The 15,930-nt window shown below is 35.9% G+C and overlaps 1 long non-coding RNA gene across 3 annotated transcripts in view; it reads right to left on the bottom strand.

Annotated features, from left to right (window-relative positions):
- The window catches only part of LOC107077320 (uncharacterized), a 118,978-nt gene that overhangs the window by 28,067 nt on the left and 74,981 nt on the right, over nucleotides 1-15,930 (bottom strand). The window contains exon 5 of one of the 3 annotated variants that reach the window (XR_001478370.1): nucleotides 11,016-11,635. The exons of the other annotated variants lie outside the window; for them this stretch is intronic. This is a non-coding gene — a long non-coding RNA (uncharacterized lncRNA). Of the gene's footprint in view, nucleotides 1-11,015; nucleotides 11,636-15,930 lie in introns of those variants that run through there. 3 annotated transcript variants of the gene reach the window in all.

Here is a 15,930-nt window from a genome sequence, read left to right as displayed (position 1 = left end):
GTTTAGTTGTCCTTAAATAAAAACTACTTGGGGCCGCCAGCCAGTGTCTCACAGCAATTATATTCTAGGAGGGAGCTACAGGGGATTTCAACCCTTGGCAGGTTTAAAATAGCCATGGGGTTAAGTGTATATTAATATCTAAAAGTGTAATAAAAGAAAACAATATGTATCTAATCAATATTCCCTGATTAATTAGCATTTGAGTTTCATTAGAATTTCAATTTTTAGATCGATTTTTTTAAAGCCTTTTAAAGAATAGCCCTTTAGTGTTTTTCAGTCTTTTTACACGTGTAACTCAATTGAGGAAATATTGCCGTCCAAGCGGAAAGACACAGGTCAGAAAATATTTTGAGGAAACTGTATAGTAAATTATTGTTAACAATTTCCCCCACACATATGGCTTCAAATCTAAAAGGTCACCCATTTGTTTTATTAAAAAAGAAGTGACATAAGAACAATTTTGCTGTTATACTTAAACCATTGTATCAAGGCACTTCACAGTTGCTGTAATCATTAATCAATGTAATCAAATTGGACAATTCTACAATAATAGTAGAAATGTAAACTTGTTCAAAATACTATGACGTAATCTGATCAGAGTGTAACAAATGTTTCTATAATTATTTATTTTATAATCAGGCAGTTTAACAAAATATAGTTACATCAAATGTCATATTATCATATACTGTACACTGTGGCATAACATTAATTTGATTTTGATTATAATGTTCTTAAAATACAGTAATTCTTTTAACTTGGGCCCATGACTCAATTTTTCACTTTCCGAGTTTCTGATGCACTTGTGAAGAGCCCTCTGTTTCTCTTTCCCTATGGCATATCTTTGCTATTGCCCATCAAGACTTCTAATGTTTCAATGGGACTCTCCATCTGATAGCCATGTGAAGTGCAAGTTCAGCACATTTTCTTTCTTATGATAAGCTAGGTCTGACAAGGTATTGAAGCCCCTTGTAAGGTTATCATACCTCTATAGTTATCTGTCCTGGTGTTTGTCCTTAGGTCTAGAAACTTTCACACAGCCTTTTTCCAAAGGCCATTAATATTAATTTTTAACTCAAAAGGTTTGACGATACATTTTTACATTATTCTTCCCAGCTTAATCTCTCAGTCCAGACCAATTGAGCTCTTGTAAAATGCAGAATTACAAATTGTGGGTCATTTTTTGTGGTATTGACAATTACAAAACAGATCTTTTCACTTTTAATGATTTAAGATTTATGTCCTGTAAGTCAGAAAAACTAAACATCTAGCAATAATTATTGCTTTCTAGCCAGCTAGAAACCTTTCTGGCTTTCTAACCCTGCTTCCTGGAATTATTTGAGGATTGTTGTAATGGCTTTCTAAAACAAATTACTGTTATTTGAGTACAATTCACTTCACCATTATACAAGTACTAGTACAAGACTATTTTTTCGAATGTGTTCTTGATCTTGCACTGACTTGCACTAGCTTAAAACAGACTTCTTATTCTGTAGCATGTATTTGTCAATGATACTTAACTTCATCCAATAATTGCCCTGTACAGCACTCCAATTCAGAAATGTAAATATAAGCCCCTAGTTAGTGATTGTGACATTTATGAACAGTGGGACTCCAGAGAGTGGTCCATTATAAACATTGATATATACTCCCTTTTTGTTTGCTGTGCTATAATAAGGTTGAGTTTTCAAATCCTTTTTTTTACACTGCTAAAACAACTTGCCTAGTGTTCAACTCCAACAACTTGATAAAAGTATGCTTAGTCTTCATAGATGGCTTATCTGCTCCTAAAGAATCCCTTTCACCAGTTTGTGGATATTCAAACAATATGGAAACACTCCCAAATGGACCTTGCAAGACGAAATTCTCATTCTCTCACTTTCCCCGGTGCATATTAAAAAATGGTATGCAAGGCCTCATTTAATTCACTGATTTTACATTCGGATCACTTTCTCCTTTACAGCTATTTTTACTGGGCTTCATTAATCTTTGTTGAATACAATGGCATACATCTTTAATGTGGCTGCTGTCAAGTCGTATTTCAGTTACAGCTGCAAACTGAATGACAGCAAGCAATATTAATAAATTTAACATAGACTATATCAATTTTTAACGGAACAAGAATGAGAAGCTCAGAGGTTTTTTTTCTTCTCTTCAAATTGTTGGATTTATGGCTTGCTCAATAGGCGCATTTCTTCAAACTTGAGGGCCTCAGTATAAATAGATTTACATCTCATTAATAAGTAAATTAGGAAAATGCCTTTCAAGTAGAGACAAGTACATAAGTGTAATCTCCATATTAAAGGAGTAGCCTTTGATAAACCACTGAGGAATAACGGCAGTCGACTATGTGTCATGTAGCTAGTGCCTGAACCCCACACATTCCCACCTTTAATTACACTGGATTATCATTACGGAGTAAGTGTCTCTCCACAAAGGTGCTATAAATGAACAGCATGCAGGGTCCACCCTAATAATTTTACAGAAGCGATGAAATAGGTGGTAACAGTTACGAAAACGAATTATCACCCACTCTCTCTTTTTTTTCCTCCTCCTGTAATAACATTAAAATATTAAGATTAATTCCTTCAAAGCTCGCAAAAAAATTGACGATTAAGGATGCTATTTCAAATTAAAAAAATTACTGCTGTGATTTTAGGTTTTCTTGCCAAATCCCAGCAGAGATAATTTGCTGTAAATTTAAACCCGGTGAGAACTCGCCTGTCTGTGTTAAATAAGAAAGTTACGGTTGATATGAGACATGTTTTTGCAGTAGCTTTAGCGATTATAGGAAATTATATGCAAAGCCGGAGTTCTGATCCGAAGTTAATTTATAATTGTGTAGAACTTATTAATTAGCAATGTTGTTATTAGAGGAGCACACACTACAAAGGATTTATTTTCAAGCAGCAACATGGCATATGAACACTTCCACTGTCCCTTATTTATATTATATTATATTTAATGCTGAGACCATCAAAGTTCAACAGTGGTTTGCCTCTGTGTCTTAGCAGATTTTATCTGTATAACTATTTTTTGTATTTTTTACAAAAACTAGTAGTAATAAACTGCTAAAAGAGATTCAATATATGCAAACCTGATGACACTAAACTGGTGTAAAATACAGAATTTTACATTAAATTACTACTAATTTCTAAATAAAAAAAATTAATACCCTTACTTTATCATCTATCATTTTTATGAGAAACAGTATTCTTAACATTAATGTCATTTTTTAAAATAACAATTATATCATAGGGTAGAAATATAACAGATTTATATTAAGATTACACCACCTCAGCCAATGAAAGGCAGACTGTAACTGAATATATTTTTTAAAATATAAAATGTGATAACTGAGGTCTTTGAGATGTGTCCAGCCGGCAAGCAGACATTTAAATCCATTCACAGATGCGCCCATGTTTAAATAATTTTCAAAATAGGCAGTGACAAACTAACATGTTGAATTAGCATATTGTTTATCACTGTCTCCTGGGAGAAGGCTTGCTGTATAGAAAGTTTTAACATGAATCTGCCTTAGATAACACATACAATGCAAACACTGAACCACTTCGGAAGACACAGTTTCAGCTGTGTGCTCCTATGAAACTTGTTTACATTCTTATGATCTGACTTTTCATCAGTCTATAAAGCAAAACTCAAAGAGGATCCCATACCTTCATAAGTACCATTGTTTTTTAAAAAAGATACAGTATCTGAAAGGAAAAATAAACAAACTCAGACAGGGACATGTTGCCTACTTTAAGAAGTCAGGTCAATCTCTATATACTTATGTGAATCTGCATAGATATAAAAAGTAAGATAAAGGAATACTTATACCATCAAATATAAAAAACAGTTCTTGTCTTTTTATTACTTTTACAGAAGGGCAGTAAAATGCACAGCAGTGTGATAAGATGCTATTTTTGTACACCATACACTCGACATTATTAAAACAGCATTTTCAATCTAATTTTTCATGTCTCTTTGCTTTTACCACAGAAAAGTATTTCTATCAATATGCTGTATGTATAGCATATATATTTATACACATATATGCAGTATTAATTTATGTGAAGTAGTCTCTATACAAAAAATACTTTGGATATGCTCAAAAGAAATTCATTCTCAAAGGAAGTGTATCCTCAAAGAAATCTAGGAAATATGAAATTCTTTTTAATGTCTGGATAGGCAGTAAAGCACAGTCCTGGCTGTGACTTTGCCATATTAACAACTGACCTGGATTCCTATGAACAACAAGCCAGAATCTTTCAGTATACTAGGAACATCAGCTTGTGGACCTTGATTGCATCTTCTCCAATTGTAGCATAATTTATTTTCATGGGTTGTCATTAGGTAAGATTCTAGAGGGCTATACAAGCTTGTAACGTTTTTTCCAATACCCCTATGGATGTATACAAGTACAATAAATGCCTCTCTTGAAAGGTCATCAATAATTTCAATGAGAAACAATATAATATGCATTCTTCATACAGGTATATTGTTGTCATAATACAAGAAAAAATAAGTTTTAATCACTGTGTTTATTACACATTACATTTCTACAGTACACCCTCTTTCATCTGTAAACTTTTTTTTTATAAGTCTTGCACAAAAATTTCAGACATCCTTCCTTAGGACTAATGTTAGGTGCAACAAATCCTACATTATGCAGAAAATCTTCAAAGTTTTTCTTGTAACTAATTCTTACAGATTCTGCTTCTTACAATAAGAGGTATGACAATATCTTTCACAAACACTGGAAATTTCCAGTACAATTCTCATCTAATATAGTCTACCTTTACTTACTATCATTTACAACTTTCAACTTTTTATATTATTTCAACTGGAGATGAAATTTAAAATATTTCAGACATAAGACAAAGTAAGTTACGATGCTGCAATATGAAGATTGTTTTTGATACATACCAGCAAGTTGACCCAGCAACACTCTCCTACTAAAGTACAGAAGTAAACACCTTTACTATACTAGCCTATGACTTTACTTCATCTGGTATCTAAATGATTTTCAAGCATTTAATTGAACAAATCCTGTTTTCCCATCCATCTCTAAAGCTTGTTCAAAAAGGTGCTTCTGAAGAAACCCATGGTGCAATCAACAGCAATTGGGATAATTGGGATAAATGTGAATAATTTCAAAAGAGATTGATGGATTTCTTTTAAAGGAAAAAAAAACAAGGCTTGTGTGGTATTTTTGACTGAATAATAAGGAGGTTTAGGGAAACTATCACCTTTGAAAGCTTTTCTTACAAGAGCTCTGTGGATATAATGTATTTTTATTCCTGCTTTATAACAACTATAATGAATATAACGGGTTATAATTTTATAAACCCCATTAATCATGACATAATAAACACTTAAAGAAAAAGAAATTTAATCTGCTTCCCACATGTTTCATTTGTACTGTTATGATGCCTTAATTCATATCAAAAACAAGACAAAAAATACATGCCTAAGCTATTCTCTAGTTAAGCTAAAAGCCCCTAAAATCCAGCGATCTCTGTCAATTGGTGAAGATTACTGTTCTGATATTCTGAAAATATAGTGACTGTTGATACAATGATACTGTACACATGGAGTGGATTCATTATTATGTTGCTTGTGTGTCATATTAAGTAAGCCGATTAGTGATCCGTGGAGTTTGGCTGCAGCTGCGATGGTCGCGGAAGCGGGTTTGGAGAGGTCATGGAGAATGACTATCGGGCGGCCTCAAGGATGTTCTGGCAAACCATTGGCCAACTCGGTTAAGGTGGTGACGTCACCCAGGCTGTGTTCAGCAAGGGCTGGGAAATGTTGACCTCAACTGGGGGGATATCATTGAAAGGTGGAACTCTTGAATCCATTGGACATGCCATCCTTTCAGGAGGCAGAGCTGGAACCATCTGGGACAGGTTCTATTTCTGTGGCTAGGGTCGCTAGAGTGATTTAACTGATCCATGGTGGTAGGGGTGCCTGCACGTGTTGGACAAGACTTATGACCGTGTACCCCGGGTGTATGTTGTGGATGGTGTTTCGGGAGTATGGGGGGCTGGGGCTGGGGCTGGTGTCACATGCTGTATTTGTGGAGCAAGAGTCATGTCCGCATTCACAGAGTTAAATCGAGCCTGTTGAAGTCCTTATGAGTTGTATTTTTGAGTTAACTTTAATATGACCTTATGCATCTGAACAGATTTACTTTGGAGCTATTAATTAAGAGTATATTTTCAAAAAAAATCAAAACAGAAATTAGATAACATATAAGGAATATTTAGGGGTGTACCTATTGTTGGGAAGAATTGTAAGGAGGGACATTGGCTATTCTATACAGTATATGTATTCCCCAATCCTGGTAGCAGCAATCCAGTTTGTTTTATAGGTCACCTGTTTGAGATTGGCACCTGTAAAATACTGTGTTCCCTGATGGTAAAAGAGTACTTGAATTGTAATCCTAAATGATTTTTAAATAACCTACTATAATTTAATAATCACCTATTTTATTATTAAAGTTTATTAAATTATTAAAGTTATTTAAAATATACCTCCTGGACTAGGTCTCTCTAGGACCAGGGTTGGAGACCTCTGTTTTATACTGAGCTGAAGAAAAACAAAAAACAGTTGAGCATTATGCTAACCTTCACCAACATTGTATACATTTTGAGAATCTTTTCCACAAATCTTCAAAGTATACATGTATTCTGAGGACTCAAAGTCTCAAAAGATGAATGTTTACACGGAGTGCAGGTTGTGCACTTACAGTCCAGGCATTGCTGGCCTGGGTTTAGGGAACACCTACAGTATACCTGAGGCTGCAGCACACAGCTAGCTGAGCCTGCCAGGACATGGTGTTTTTGGTTCATCAAGAAAGAGTGACCCCATAGGACTTGTTTTTATTACCAATAAGAAGCAGTGTCTTTTCCGGGATTGATGCTAACTTACTTGTGGGGACGGTGAGAACAGCAATATGAAAATGTCAGGTGACTGGGACAATTATACATTTTACAGGAAAGTATGTAGTGTCTTGGCCCCTCAGAGGGTTGTAGCAATAAATGTAAAAGTTGGTGTTACAATATTTTTTTCTAATGAGAAATATAAATGGTGGTTTACAATTTTAAAGTAGACAAATACCCACATTTCATGCCTTTGATCATCATATTTATGCACTGCTTATCTGTGTTTGAAAGGGGCATCATTTTACTCAGATGACGTGCAATAACATTGAAACCAGAAAGACTACAACTGTATGGAAATAAACATTAAAGTGACTGAAAATGAGCTCTCCTGGCAAATAATCAGGATTGACAAGTATTCAAATGAATAATAATTGTAAAATATCTGATTTCAATCATTAGTATCAAATATACAGCATGTAATTTGAGACTCTTGAGAACTTAAAAAACTGCAGTTCATGCAACACTGCTTTATCAATACCTGATGTTAAATAGCTGTCAATTCCATTTTCCGAAATAGTTGGTCTGTCAGCACCTGAACAGCAACTGTATTGAACTGAAATAATCACTGTAATTGTCAATATAACAAGTGGAAGGTATAATATGGATTTTTTTCTTAAATGGGAAAACAGTTATAGATAATGTTTTGAAGGCTGATACTCTTGTAAATAATTTGGGTAACATTAAAGAGAAAGTGAAACCTTGGAGTAATGACTTTTTTCTCAAATAGCTGCAGGCAAAAATTCCCAATGTACCTTAATAAGTTTGTTCATCACCAAGCAGCAGTAAACATGAATATTAATAGTCTCAGGATTGCATGTGAAAATACAGATATGTCAAACAAAGTTGAAAGCAAACTCACAATTTGGAATAGAATGTTTTGACTCCACAAAAGGATTCACATATTTAACATACTGTAGATGTTGTCTACTGATCCAATGGCTGGCCATCAAAACAGAATGAGGCAGGGGTTTATCACTTCAAGGCAAGGACCAAGGGAGGGCTAACAGACAACTCTGTGATTTTTGAGTGACGCACTGTGTAATGATTCACGCATCCTACAGAGTAGTTGGGATTATGATACATTTAGTGATAAATGTAGTGCATGCTAATAAACAACCTCTAATTCAACATCAGGATGCCGGCCAAGTGTTAATCCTTCTACTCTACTCATGTCTGACCTGTAGGTAAATAGTCTATGTCTGCCTCATGGCATTAAAACAAGAACTAATAAGTCATTTAATATGCTGCATGGATTTACAGTACCTTTACTCCATACTGTATATCTCTCTGTATATTAAGCTTAAATATAGTATGTGTTCTAATTAGTACATAACTGCATGAATTCACAGATTTAACCTGTAATGACACGCCAAAGAACTTGTCTTTACTATTTGTGTAGCAATTCACACACTATGTGGAAATCCTGCTGATCTTTTAAAAGTAAAAAAATAAGAAGCGAAGAAACTTGTGCCTTTTAATATCAACTTTTCCAAGTATTAACTTTTAGAATGCATCTATAAAGGTCACAGGGAAGGAAATTTAACTAGGTGCCATAATGTGGCAAGAGAATAAAAATTAATGGCTGAAATAAATTGTCATTAGAGGGGCCAGGTTCTGATTTATTGTGATATTCTACAAGTTTTTGGAGGGGATTAAGAGTCCCCTAAAAAAGGAACATTAACAAGTCACATAAAAAGCAGAATTAAACCAGCCCCATAATATGCGTGGGGTATAAAGAATCACGAGAGAAATAAATTGTCCAGGAATGATACTGTTTAAGTTTTATTCTGACAGACCGCCTTGACGGGAGGATCCTGTTTTAATTTTTAAGGATCGGGTCCGTTTTTGGAGTTCATTAAAGGTCCTCATTAACAGATCTCATAAAAAATGAAAAGAAATTAGGGGCCATAATTTGACAGAAGAACTAAGGCAACAATAATGACAGGAAATAAACTGACAGAGGAATGATAAACTTAATGCTTCACTCCAGTTTCCTCTATTAGGTGTCTGCTGGAGCAAATGTCATTCATATTTTAGCCACAGTATACCGCTAATTAGGTCTGGCTTTCTGCTCTTGAATTAAATTTCAAGATTCCCCCCTCACCTTAAGAGCAAAATCATTTGAATTCAAAAGAAAAGAGCTAGTGACAGGGAAGAAAAAAAAAACTTTCTTCTTGGGTCGTTTTAATGAGATAAAATTCCCGCTTCTCCCCATTTCCCTGCTATAATTGCTGATTATGTTGTTACACACTAGCAGCTCTCTACACTCTCCTCCCAATCATTATGATTTAGGCTGGCATTTCGTGGTGCTTCAAAGGCAGACTGAAGTGGTTTGAGTCTAATTTTGCACTCCTTTAGGCCACAGGTATGAACCAAGGTAAACACTGCATGGTTATTGTTAATTACCCCTTAGGCCTAGCCAGGCCAGCTCTGTTCCAGCTGACCCCTATGATAATAAAGCTTAGGGGCATATTGTATTTCTTTTGACAGATTAATTAGAAATTCAGCTGTAGAGGCACAAAGCAACTCTGCCATGAATATTTAAATAGACTGACACAAAAAAATCATGAAAGGCCTGCTGAACTACATGACAGACAGGGGATATTAGGCAAGTGATTCTAATCAATAATCTCTTGATCTCTTACATATTAATACACTGCCTGCTGTTATTAAGCTCCATAATAAGAAGGTGGGGGGAAGGGGGGAGATGGTAGGGGGGAGAAAGTTAGTGTAGCTCTGCTGTAGGCCTTGCTCGGCCCCTGGTGGATACACTAACTGACTGAGAAAATGCACAGAGGAACCAAACCTCAGCCTCTTCAATCTAATCCAATCTTAAGGACTGGCAGCTCTGAGCATCACTGACTGGATAATTATTGGCCCTGACAAGGTGAAGGCGTTTGCAGGCAAATGAGATAGGAAGTGGGATAAGTCCCCAGACCACCCAGAGCTGGGGCAGGCTTTAGAACTGGTGACGAGCTGCTGCTCAGGCTTGTATCTGCACTAACAGGGGAAATTTGGGAATCATAGTGCTTTTGAGTGATGTTGAAGGGTCAGTGACAGTCGATCGCTGGGAGCTTGTTGTTACTGTTGTTAATGTTAACTTTAACACCAAGTCAACTGGATTTACCCAAGGTCCCACTGCTCATCTCCTAGAACACCAAGGCCACTGAATGAATAAAACAGCACACTAGCTACCAGCAATGTAATATTTTACATTTGTAATGCTTAAAAAAAAGAGCAGGAAAAAAAGTCTTAAACAATTACGGATGTGAAGTAAAGGAAACATGTTGGATGGATTGCAATTTAATCTAACACAGCCAGTATGTTTTTATTCATCTAGGGACACAGGGCTGGGCTACATTTTCTTTAAGTTAAGGACTGTACAAGCTTATTATACTTGATTTATATCTGTAGGGTTGCATTGCTTAAGGATGTAGAATATTTTTTAAATCAAATTACACTCAGTCAGTAAAAGAGATGAATGGATACCACAGAACTTTAAATTTGGTATTGTGAAAATATCCTTCTCACTCTTCTCACACTGCAACATGAAAGAGGGCATGTTAATAGTACGGCTAAATTCTTGTGAGGAAAATCCTTTGTGAAAGTGGTGGGAGGATACAAATATTGTTATGGCTACTCTAAAAGATTCCTTTAATCTGAGACCTTTTGTATGGTTGTCTGAAATACTCTGCACAGTGTAGATGTCAGTTTTAAAACTGACATTATACATACCAAACTACAACTGTTAAGGTATAACATTTTATTTAAAGTTCAGCTTGAGATTCAACACAGATGCGTGTGATAAAAAGTATTATTTGCCTTTAAAAATTAAGATTGTATATAAGATAGTAGATTACAAAGATAGTATTTCATTAAAGGATCGTTTTTAATAAAGATTGTGTTTTTGTTATGGTAAAAATACAATGAAAAGCAGATACATGTTTTCAATGAATCTTTTAAAAACTTAGTATTTCATATGGCAATTACATTTCATTACCTTATAAAAACAATTGGTAGTAAGTGATGAAGTAAAAACATCACTGTAGTCAAACCAATTCAGAGAAATTGGCTTTCAAAACAACATGGAAACAGACTTTGGTGCTATACTGTATTTTGACACCTTTCCAACAAGTTCAAGCAAGTTACAATAATGTTGAATTCTCATAGGTATGGTTAACATGAAAACAAATTATTGTGGTTACAAATAGGACAGTTGACAAGGAGGAAAAGCTGCAACAGAAGTAGAAAGCCACACTTCGTAGAAAAAAACGATTTTTTTGGCTCATACTACAGTAAGAAAAGTGTCCTGACGTACGACATGGAGGGGCAGCCAGTATCTGGAAGTAATTATGGTCAGTTCAAAATGAATAAATTCCATATTACCTTGCTGGATGTCTGTAAAGGCAGTTTGTGGAGGTATTTTGGTGAGGTTTACTTTTTGGAGCTTAGCAACATAAATTTGTTGTCACAGAACTATTAAATACAATAGACACATGTTGGCAGGGAGCACACAGCAGAGGAATGGAACTGATTAAAGGCAAGTCCATGAAATAATAATGTAAATGGGCCCAGTGCAGGATTTCAATATCCCATGACAACACTCAATTGTCGATAAATGCTACAGTGTCCAGGATGCTCCTCAGATAATGCCAGAATTCCGGGATTTATTTCCTTCTGCCTGCAGTCTGAAACAGGAAATACCAGTAAACTGTGGGAATCCATACAGGAAATAAAAAATGGGTAGGAAGAGGAGGGCTGCTTGGAAATTTTTATGAGATGCTGCTTACTCTAAATCTATAACAAATGTCCTTCACCCACACACATTCAAATGGCAATGTGGGAATTTAATTGAATACTTTTCTGTTTTTTTTTTCATGTGATTTAAACCCAGGTAGGGTTTCATACAATAACATGTGAGCACCTGGTGAACAAGTTAGATGATACTTAACAGCAATAAATCATGATTTTAATAGATATGCAGCAGGGATATTTACTGCTCCAATTGTCCAATTTGGAAAGCATAAAAAAGTGAAACACTGCTTAAGTCTTCAAACTGAACCATACAAAAAAATAGAGTGAGAGAAAGGAAGAAAGGCAAAAACAAGAAATCCAATATTTCTTAAAAATTGAAGGGCAATTCAAATAGACAAAAGCATCATGTGTTTAATATATGCTTAACCTTTATATGTTATAGGGTAGCTCTCTCTTTTAAACAAAATGTATCCATCTGCCTCTGTTCTCCTACAGTTTCAAATGGCATTTCTAAAATTATTTTATGATTTTTCTTAGTTTAAAATTTACACTGCACTTTAGTTCCCTTTGTGCAGAAAATTATGATGTTATATTCAACCTCTAGTATAGCCGGCCCCTGCTTAATTTTATAGCAGGGTATCATAATATTTCACCTACTGTGGGCAGGTTGTGTCTAACATTGTCATAAAATGCGCATAGCCTGTGACACATGCAGTACATTGCAAATTACATGCTATTACATTTCTTCAAATAAGTTACTCTATATAGAGATTGTACAATATTTTGGAGGATATTTTGTTCAATATTTCCCCGTAAATCACGATTGCACTTTTTTTCTAACACAAATGTAATAAAAAGTTCCTTGAAAAAGGTCAGTAAGAAAGAGGTTTAGATACTTTCAAAAATTTGTGGTGATACATTTTCATGTCAAGTGCCACCGCAATATGGTTGGAAAATCTCTAGACAGACTAGATGTAGAATAGCGTGACTCATGTAAATATGGGCATCTCAAATCATCCCCGTCAACACAACTACTGTATTTATCTCCCATGGGGAGTAATAATGGCTGGGCACATTTTGTTTTTAATACCCCATTACAGTCCTATCAAGAACGTTTTGCTTGCTTGAGCTGACAACTTGAAATGTAGAAAAAAGCTAATGTACACAATGCTCACTAACAAAAACAATCATGGTGGTTATAAGAAAGGGTGTCTGCTTTGTACGTGTTTGCGGCAATGTAAATGTAATGGTAATCCGCAATAGTAAAAAGATTAATTATTATTAAATTAAAATAGGAATTCTCGCAGGCTGCAAACAACAGAAATAAAAGGGGAATATGAAGTCAATGAACATGACAATTGATAGCCATGATAGTTTGATAGTTCTTATATAAATAAATGGATCATCAAGGATTCATCCCCATTAACTGTCAGAAAAAGTTAAATTGTAAAAGGGGCCTTGCTCATGTGAGGTGACTCTCCGTTCGAACAGATACAGATCTCCTAAAACCCCATTTCAGACTGATTCCCTATTCCCTAAAGTGAATCTCTACCCACTGCTAGCCTGGTAACACACAGACAGTCTACTGTAAAGACTTTTGACAATAAAGTAAATTTTTAATGTTGATAATATATGTAGCCCCAATGCAGCTGAAAGGTTTAATGAGGGTAAGGTTTCATGCACGGATGGATGATTCTGGAGCCAGCACATGGAGTCTCCATGGCTGATCCATGAATGTTAGCGAAGTGAAGCTGGGCATCACCTGTGATACGAAACAGTACATAGTGTAGATACCCTAACAAGCACTTCTGAAACAGGGCTCTTGTGTAAATGTGGACAGCTGTTGCAAGCTATTTCTTGTGTTGCTGTAGCGTTTGCAATACATAAGATAAAATATAAGCATGCTTGCCAAATGCAGTAGCTAGCCTATCTACTGCCATAGGTTTTATATCTGAATGCATTTATAGAATCTTTCTATTGAAGTAGCTGATTGTCTGAATGAATGACACACTACTGTAACCTCCAATCAACCAGTCACAATTTCTTTCAATTGAACTTTGTGTTTGGCTGTCAATAAACTCTTTCTTCATTTGATATCAGTGAATGTTTTTTGCCCATTTGTCTGCTTGTCTGTCCCTAATTAAATTCCTGTTTATTTACCACTGTATGTAATTATTCTACCACCATTAATGTATTACCTGTGTTGCACAGAATCTAGGCTGAAATTACTTTGAGGACCAGAGAATTAATTCCTATGTTAGTCATCAATATCAAGGTTCTTAATCAAGATCACAGCACTTCACTTTCAATGAAAGGGAGTTCTGTAGTTAGAGCACAGGTATACATTGCCTAGTAAAACTAAATTTTCCTGTTTTGTGAAACTAGAAGACAATACATACACAGTTGTTTGTTACACAGGATATATTTCTATAATGTTTTTGTGGCAAAATAAATAGCCAAAACATTACTTCTTCAACTACTGTATCACAATGCCTAGCCTAGCATTTAACAATACTCAATTAATCAAACTGAACTTTAGGACATGGAGAAAGACTGTGGGCCTTTATAATTTCCAGTGTCAAACTTTCTGTGCTGTTTGGATGGGACAGTTGTGACTGGGATTTTAGTAACAGCCCTCGAAGTCCTTGTGCATGACAAACAAGCTGGACATTATACTTCATCTATTAGGACTTCCCTCTTATCATCGTGCCAAGCAAGGTCCTTGCCAGGGTAATTCTAAGCCACTTGGCATTTCTCATGGCATGTGACTGGGAAAGACCTATTGTACTGTAGGATCAGGCTGGGATAGTTGAGCACAGATGCCACTATTAGTGTCCAATGACAGTGTGAGTTTTCACAGTTAATGTGTTGCACCTCTGCTCGGTAATTTCAGCCAAGGCATAAAACACATTATACAGTAGGTACCAGCTATGTGCCATCAGAGCTCCCGAATACATGCTGAGGCTATGTACACTGACTGACAAAAGTTGGAGCCATTCTCTTTACATTCCCCCATCTGAGTAATACTCAGACAGGCTAGTGTCCAATCAATGCTTCCAGCTGGAAAACAGGCTTTATGTGAAAAAAAAAATAAAGATCTATGTGCATCATTACATATTAGCCACTATAATTATTTAGTAGTTTAAATCATTGTTACCAGTAATGTCATAAACTATGTGAAAATTGTCTTTGATAACTTTTCAGGCATACACCGTCCATCTATATTTTAACCAATTCTTCCACTTCAGAGCCTACACCAGCAAGCAAAGGTTGCAAGGCAGGTTACATCCAATATGGGACTGTAGTCCATTGCAGGGCAGATGCACAGACACAAACATGGACAAGCACACACTCACATCAGGGCAGATTTCCCAGAGGCCAACCTTTAAGCTACCAGTATGTTTTTAAACTGTGGAAGGAAACTGGAGCACCCAAAGGAAATCACACAAACATGTGGAGAACATATAAACTCCACACAGACAGCACCCCTGGTCTGGAATTAGAGCCAGGACCCCAGTGCTGCGAGGTAGTAATGCTAATCACTCTGTCACAGTCATGAATATACATTGGATGATATCAAATGCCCGCTATTTTACCTTCCTGCAAACAAGACATAAAGTGAGTGTCAAAAGAGTAAAAAGAGAGAAAAGCAGAGATAAGGAGTGGAACAGAGACAGAATGGAAGCCAGAGAAAAAGACATGGGCGACGGGTTGTGTGCATAAACATGAAGGATGTGCAGCAGGGAATGGTATGAGTCCCAGTATTGGGGTTTAGCAGAAGCCAGGCCTCAGGGAGACACTCCTCTAAGGGGACAGCATAAGGCTGCCTGGTGGCACACAGAGAAATGACTGTGAAATCCATCTGGAAAGGCCACCCTCCAAGCTTGCTAACAGATCCCACACAAAGTGAGAAGAGTATATATAAATATTTTCATTACAGATATTAATATTGCCGTTATAATAAAGATATTGGTTAAAGTGCTTTCGTTCGTTATTAATCTGATAATAATTTAGATTGCAGCACACAAGTGGAAAAAAGGTACAAAGTTTGAAGTATGTTATTAAAGCACCTTGCAAAAAATGGATTAACTCATACATAACACGACAGCTAAGGTCCATGTTTCTCAATGTTTCGTATTTTACTGAAGGCCTAGTATTTTTTAATCCTTTGATGAGATTTAGTTACAATGAGGTCTGTTAGCAGGTGCCCTGAGACTAATGACACACA

Source organism: Lepisosteus oculatus, chromosome 4, assembly GCF_040954835.1.
Source record: "Lepisosteus oculatus isolate fLepOcu1 chromosome 4, fLepOcu1.hap2, whole genome shotgun sequence".
Classification (NCBI taxonomy): domain Eukaryota; kingdom Metazoa; phylum Chordata; class Actinopteri; order Semionotiformes; family Lepisosteidae; genus Lepisosteus; species Lepisosteus oculatus.
Note: the sequence above shows the minus strand (reverse complement) of the source record. Positions and strands in the feature narration are given on the sequence as shown.